Here is an 8434-nt window from a genome sequence, read left to right on the forward strand (position 1 = left end):
TTGATGCTAAGCAGCAACAGCAGGATTCTCTCATACTGCCTAGGCAGCCTTGAACGAATGGACTGTCATAAAGCCAGGAAGAGTTGCTTCATGCCATTGCAGCAGCCTTGAATGCTCAAAGGATACTGAGAGAAAACTATGAAAGGATCATAACTGATTACCCTAGCTCCTGAAAGTGCAGCCTCCTTGAGGAATGGTTGAGACACATTGTTCTAGACTCTCCCATGCTATCAACCTCAAAAAACTGTAAAACACCTTGTAACTTTTCCCACCCAGCAAAGAGGGTTGAGAACGTCCCCTGGAGGCCTAGCAGAGCTGTGATTGCTGCTGAAGGGGAAAGACGAGGGTTGGTCTAGGATAGGTGCTAAGAGACAAGACTGTGATTGGGCCAAATGTTTCTTTTCGGGTAATGTGAACAGGTTGTTTAGGCTGTTAGTGAGTGTAGAGGAAGACAGTCTCTTGTTCTCTCTCTTATGGTGGTGCAGCATTAAACCCAGTAGAAATTGTTTTTCTTTGCCTACTCACTATTTTTATATGGCTAAAGCAAAAAAGACCACTCAACTTAGCAGCCAGTAACTTAGGAAAGCAGCCTTCCAGGATTCATTCCATGGCCAGCTGCTCCTACAGCCCAGCTGGACAGAAGCAAAATTCCTGTTGATCTCTTCATCAGTGGTTTAGTCTAGGCATGTGGCCAGGCTGACAGAGAGAGACCAGATGTACTCTAAACAGCGATACCTGAGTGGGAGAGGATGCTAATTCCTGTCACTCCCATCTAGGAGATGAATAAACTGGCGTGGGAGCTATTTGAGCTTAGAGAGGACAGCCATACTCGTGAGTGCACGAGCCCTTTCTGAGACCCTGTTATGAATCCATATGTAGACTTTACTTGGTCCATACACTTAGATTGTTGAGAGATTTCCTCCCCATCTCCCAGCCTCAGAAGATGACCCTGTTTCCTTCTAGTTAGTCTGGTCCCAGTGTAGCTTATGTTTTCCTGCCTGGCTCACAGTCAGGACAAATCTCTCTCACCTGCCAGTCCCACAGCCGCTCAGACCTGACCAAGTAAACACAGAGACTTATATTGGTTACAAACTGTATGGCCGTGGCAGGCTTCTTGCTAACTGTTCTTACAGCTTAAATTAATCCATTTCCATTAATCTATACCTTACCACATGGCTCGTGGCTTACCGGCATCTTTACATGCTGTTTGTCATTGTGGTGCCTGGCAGTGTCTCTCTGACTCAGCCTTCCACTTCCCAGCTTTATTCTCCTCCTTGTCCCACCTATACTTCCTGCCTGGCCACCGGCCAATCAGTGATTTATTTGTTGACCAATCAGCAACACACTTGACATACAGACCATCCCACAGCATCCCAGAGTTGGGAAACTTAATAGGAACTGAAGAGTTGGGTGACCTGCTATGAGGGTGTACCCAGTGGACAGCAGAGGCTACCCAGCTCAGAGGACAGAAGAGATTGGCTGTGGAGACTCAGATCACATTGCCAGCACCATCCCTGACCAGCACCAGGCAGATAACCTACAGGGATCACCCTTCCACTGGCAGGACTCCTGTGCCCGCACACAGTGGTCATGGGATCTGAAGTTCCGGAGACTGGGGAACAGTGTGTAGTCCCACTCTGACAATCCCCTTAGCTTCCACCATGGCAAAGCTGGCTGGCCCTGGATTTGTAAGGGGTCACAAGGCTGAAAGTCAGCCTCTGCGCTCACCTACTGAAACAGTAGCCTGCTGTTTCCAGACCCAGAATTCTCAGTAACAGTCCTGTACCCAGGTCTTCACAAGGAAACAATACAGCCATGTTGAAGTGCTAAAGACTGCTGAAATGATGCCTGAGAAAAGCCCTCCTACCATGTCTTAGACTCCACACTCAGAAAGGCAGATGGTTGCCTCAGCCTGGCTAAGGCTGTGGCCTTTGTCCTTTCTGACAGCCATGGATTGCCTTAGGTACCATGAGCAAAGTGGATTTATATTGCTAGGTTGCTGAGGATGGGGTTTGGTCTTCTGAAGGCTGATGCAGCAGGCACTGCTGAGGGACAGGCACTCTAAGCTGACAGCCCCTGTAGCTGTCCATGGTGGGAGTGGGACCAATGAGTAGAACATCCATCAAGTGCACGGAGCATTGGTTCCTGGTCCACTATACTAGGCTCACAGGCAAACACATGCAGCCTAAAGCAAGTTGCTGCGAGACAGAAAGGTAGCTCTTCCTTCAACTACAGGCTGTCTCCAGCAGACTGAAGGTACTACAGACTACTGACCCTTTTGGAATGGGTGCAAGATCACCTGCCCTTGGAGACAACATCTTTAATGACGCATATGCAAAATGGGGGTAAACCTCTGATTTCAGGGTCTGAGGAACAGAAACATACAGGGTCCCTTGTTCTGTTCAGTACTAGGTCCTGCCGAGGCCCAGCAACAATGCCTAAATACCCCGGTGTTGCTGGTGGGCAAAGTTAAAGAGAGGTAAACTTTCCTAAAGTCACCCAACAAGCTGAAAGAAAATTCAGCAAGACCAAGGCTCTCTATAAATACACAGAAGAGGTATAATGGGCAAAGCCAGCAAGGTTATCCTGAATCCTTGTACTTCAGTATCCCCACATTGCAGGTTGAAGTAGCAGAGGATAGTCTACCCAGGTTTCATGGTCTTACACTTCTCTTCTCCATCTGTGGCAACGAAATCCAGATCTAATACAGCCAGGTCAACACTACTCCATTTGGATAGCTGTTTTGACACAGTGGATTTTATTGCTATTTAAAATTGTACAATAGACAGGATTTTTCAATGTGGAAAATATAGGGGGTTAAGAAAGAAATGCAAGGCTGGGCGTGGTGCTACATGTCTTTAATCCCAGCACTTCGAAGGCAGAGGCAGGAAGATCTCTGAGTTCAACATCAGTCTGGTCTACAGAGTGAGTTCCAGGTTGTCCAGGGCTATTACACAGAGAAACCCAGTCTTGAAAAACAAAAAGAAAACAAAACAAAAAGCAAGAAAGAAACGCAAAAGAAATTTGAGATGTGAAAGTAATGTTTCATCCTATAAATTATAATCAACACAATTTCACCTTCTATATAGAGTGGTTTTGATATATTAGCAAGTCTATTGATTCAGACACAGCACAACCTTTCAATCATTCATTAACAGCGTAGACTGATTCTCCGCCCACACAAGGAGAATCATGACATGAACTGATTATGACTGGCAGGGGCTGAATTGGAGTGGAGGTAGGACAATGTTCAGGAAACAAATTCATTAGCTAATCAACAAAGCAGGGAACTGGGTGTTACTACATCAGCTATCCCCAGGAGACGCCATCTCCATCCTTCTTCCTCAGATGTCTGCAGTGAGGATTTCTCACGTTCATAAATCAGAACTCACGGTTGTAAAAGCAGTTTCATGGTCTCTTTCCCTCAAGCTGCTTCTTCAGAACCTGTTTATTTTTTATTTTTATTTATTTTATTTTTTAGGGGTGGCAGGGGGTTGAGACAGATGTTCTCTGTGTAGTTTTGGTGCCTGTCCTGGATCTTGCTCTGTAGAACAGGCTGGCCTCAAAGTCACAGAGATCTGCCTGAACTGCCTCCCAAGTGCTGGCATTAAAGGTGTGTGCCACCACTGCCTGGCCAGATCCTATTCTAACTCAGAAGGAATACCAACCTGACCCTCAGAGAATGCTCCAAGGGTGAAGATTGGTACATCTTGAACTGTCAAGTTTCTGATTTTTTTTTCTTTTGCTTCCTTGGGAAATGCTTTGAAATCCAGTAAGCACAACATGATCCAGGTGAGAAGGAATGAAATGATGAAGCACACATCCAATGTCTCTTGAGAGGAAAGATTTTAGAGGATCTCCTTTGCTAATAAAAAGACACTGGTCCCTGCTGTCATCAGACTACAGCCCACCCAGGGTGTAGTGTGCACACAGCATAAACAATAACATTGGAAAAAGGTCAAAAGAATATATGAAGTGAGACTTGGTAAGATGGGTCACTGAGAGAGACAGCTGAGTCTGTAAAGTGGTTACCACGGGTGTCTGAAGACCTGAGTTCAGATCCCCATCATCTACTTAAAAGCCAGGCAGCGTGGTACCTGATTTGAATCCCAGTGCTGGAGGAGAAGAGACAGATCCCCTGGAACTCACTGGCCAGCCAGTTTAGCCTATCAGTGAGCTTCAGATTCAGTGAGAAACACTGTCTCAAAAAGTAAGGTTGACCAGGTATAGAGGCACATACTTTTGAACCCAGAGACAGAACTCTATGAGTTCAAGGCCAGCCTGGCCTACATAGTGAGTACCAGGCTGACCAAGGCTACATAGTGAGACCCTGTCTCAACAAACAAAAACAAAAACAAAAAACTCAAAGAGGTGGAAAAGCCATTAAGGAAGATTCTGACCTCCACATGTACCTACACACAAGTACATGCATATCCACACACATAAATGAACATATACACACATACACCACACACACAGAGTAGCTGTCATACTCCATTACTTCCTTCTCTAGCATGTTCTCATTGCCTCTGTTCATGTTGAACTCTATTATCCACTATAAACTTACAGATAAAAGGTTAAAAGTGACAACCAAACACAAAGCCCTCTGTCATCTTAGCGCTTCCCTCCAGGTCAGCTAAGTCAGCCTCCCATTGGGTCTAGAGGCCTCCTTCATGGTTACCAGATCCACACTGCCCTCTGCTGTAAGAGGAAGACATTGTAGTTTCCTTTCTGTTTGCTGTGATAAAACACTCAGATCAAAAGCTAATGGATTATACAGTCCATCTCTGAGAGAAATCAGGGCTGGAAGTCAACCAGAAACTTGAAGCAGAAACCATGGAGGAATGTTGCTTGCTGGCTCGCTTGTAAGCTTTTTTATACAGCTCAACAACACCTGCCCAGAGGTGGTACCACTCCCGGAGGGCTGGACCTTCTTCCTCTGTCAATTATCCATCAAAGCAATCCCCTACAAACAGGGGCCACAGTCCAAGGTAATCTAAACAATTCCTCAGTGGAGGATTTCCTTTCAGATGACAGGCACACACTGGCTGACTAACAAAGCTAACTGGATCTTTATAGTCACCCATTCTTGCAAGCTTTTTAGCCCTCTCTGCAATGAACACAGAACATTGAGAAGTGGACATGAAGTCTCACACCTAGCTAAGGAACTATTGGCAGGTGATAGCTATTGGAAAGGAGAGACTTAGTTTTATTTAAGGACTCTGGCCTGTTGATCACCCTCCACTGAAAGCCACACATCCAAGAGTGTATGGGCAGCACCAGCTGTCCCTGATGGCTTCAAAAGGAAAAGCAGACATAATGTTGTGCAGGTAGGGAAGGGGTGGATCCAGGAGAGCTAGATCAGCATTTATGAGTATTTTCTGCTCTTGCAGAAGACTCGAGTTTGATTCCCAGCACCCACCTGGTGACTCATAACCATTTGTAACTCCAGTTCCGCAGGATCCAAGCCCCTCTTCTGACTTCTGCAGGCACCAGACATGGCACATATGAACATGCCTGTGAAACGCCTATACATATGAAGTAAAAATCAGTAAATATTTCAAGAGACTAAAACTTCTCATGCTGAGGTTCACAGTATTAGGGGACTTGATTAACAGGCAGGAGGTCTTAGGTTCAATCCACAGTAACACAAAATGACATCACAGAATATTAACTGTGGAAGCATAGAGACCATGTAATTAATTCTTGGAACTCTGTGCATTGTGGTAACCTGAAGGAAGAGATAGGGTGGTAACTTTCCCATCACAGGGCAGCACTAAGGAAACTGCACTGCCTAATAGAGTTTAAAATCACAGTGGCATGTAGAGTTTCATGTTCTTTGCCTGCTATGATATTCAGCATACAAACCAAGAGGAATTCTTCCCTCCCTGATCGAAGGTTTGATTTGTGAGTAGAAGGGTGACTGGGGAGGTGTGATCTGGTCCTTGGAAGCTACTATAGCAGCTATCTTGGAAACACTATTGGCTGCTGAGGACTGGACACTGTAGCTGTTAGCCAACGGTTCCTGGTGCTCAGGGTCCAGCAGCTGAGCAAAATCAGGAACCTGGCCTCATTCAGTAGAAGACCAAGCTGATCTTATGAGGTGAATGGAGGTTTGTGCTAAGCAGCTCAGTGTAGGTGTGATCATGGGCGGCTAGTCCTTTATTCCTCCCAGACAGTAGCATATCAGCTCCCCTGTGAGTTGCCCAAATTCAGGGATCCTGGACATAGCCTCATGCAATGGGGCTATCAAGGCCTTCAGAAGAGACCTGAACCTGGATTTCCTCAGCTCTGTGTGCCATCTGCCAGGAGCTATTCCAGAAGGAACCTAGGCTACAAGTCTTGATCAGCAACACAGTCACCTTCTAGGACTTGTATATGGACACTGAAGATGGCCATGACATGGATTTGTGATTCTGGAGTCAATCAAATATTCTTTTTACCAAATCATAAGTTTAGAGTTCTCAGAAGTGGCTGTTAACAGAACACCCTGGTAACATATATGATAATTATGTTGAAAAGTGTCCCCAGCTGACCACACTTGTTAATTTGTTGTCACGAGCCTGTATCAAAGATCCACTGGAAAGGTATGAAGACTTTCACCTCTTCCATCTCTTGACATGGAGAAGACAGTGTGTTGTGAAGGAATTTAGGTGGTTTTACGAAGAAAGCATGATTGTCCAAGGCTGTGGAGGACTCTGGAGGAAGAGAATCCTGGCACATCAGTGAAGTGATGTCTGGCATATTGGAAATGGAGCAAGGAGTAAGAGCTATTTACAAATGGGATACAAGTTATTCAGTGGTCAGGAATGCTGTGCCCGAAACTCTTGCCACTTGGAAACCTAATTTTGGTTTTAGAAAGAGCTAGTAAGATACATACAGCAAGTTCCAAGATAGCCAGGGTTACACACAGTAAGGGAAATAAATATATTTCAAGTCATTGAGACACCATGTCTCAGCTGTCCCAGCCATAGAATCTTTTTGTTTTGTTTTTTCCAGACAGGGTTTCTCTGTGTACTTTTGGAGCCTGTCTTGGATCTCACTCTGTAGTCCAGACTGGCCTCGAATTCACAGAGCTCTGCCTGGCTCTGCCTCCCAAGTGCTGGGATTAAAGACATGCACCACCACCACCTGGCCCCATAGAATCTTAGGAGTAATAAATTGCAATTTATGTGTCACTGTAGAGACAAAATCAATTCAGACATGCTTCAAACACCTAGAAAAATGTAAAGAATAGAGGTTTTATGCAAATATGTGTTCTGTAGAGACCAAGTGGCATATTCATGTGCCTGCTCCCCACCTTGCTCTCCCAGGCCAGCCTTCTGCCATAAAGACAGAGAAGGAAATCAGACAAGGAGAGCAACATGGAAAGGAACTTTGAGACAGACAATGAACATGGCAGATATGTAAATTAAAACTATCTGTGGCATATTTTATATGTGTATGTGTGATGAGGTATTCTGTATGACACTTTCACCTTATACTATGATTAATATGATGAAAGGATCTATATTTCGAGATGCTGAGATACTTAGTGACTAAACACTGTGATTTGTGGATTTACCTAAAAATATTCCAAGGGTAAATTTAGGGTGTTGGCAATTTTGGTAGGGTATCAGTAGATTCCAATTGGCTATGAATGATAATTGTTGAAAGTAGACAATGGAGTACAGTATTAATACGATCCTCTCTGCTTGTGTATAATGGAACGACTATGATACAAATATTTGTCATTCAGGGTAAGCAGAAAAGTGATACATGAAGGAAACAAGAGGGGGTGATGTGGGAAAGGCAATGCCTCCTGCAGTCTCAGTGTTGCTGGAGGAATGCAAGAACAAGTCTGAATGATTTTCCAGGTTCTCAACACGGGTGGGAAGGAGACATGCTTTATAAATCCTTCCCATCATTAAATGCTAGCAGCTACTTGAGACACTTTATGGAGAGTGTGCTGACATGAGAAAGACACCTCGAGACCACTCAGAGGGCAGCTGCCCATGGATACCTTGTTTCTGAGAAGCTGGGCAGCAGAATGCCACAGAGAGCCCTGTCAAAGCTGGCACTCCCAGAGGGCCACTCTTTGCCCATTGTATCCTTATCATATGTCTTGATCCAGTATGTGCTCTGCCCTCCAACTGCACTCCTGCCTGTGAGTCCCCGAATTTCATCCTTTATCCTATTCAGCCAGCTCTGTTCTCCTAACCTTGGTGGCCACTGAGCACCACCACATCCAGTAACAATACAGGAGCTTTCACTGTGACAACTGAGGTCTTAGGGCCACAGCTGAATTAAAAACACCTTTCTGACACACTTTGCAGGCTATTTCCTTGACAAACAAGTAGCTTGAGGACGTCTTCAGAAAATCACCACAAAAGATAAAATAAGAGTCCAGGGAGATCTGAGAACCCCAAAGAAGCAAAGGATACTTTGTGATACG

This window comes from Peromyscus eremicus, chromosome X (genome assembly GCF_949786415.1).
Source record: "Peromyscus eremicus chromosome X, PerEre_H2_v1, whole genome shotgun sequence".
NCBI lineage: Eukaryota > Metazoa > Chordata > Mammalia > Rodentia > Cricetidae > Peromyscus > Peromyscus eremicus.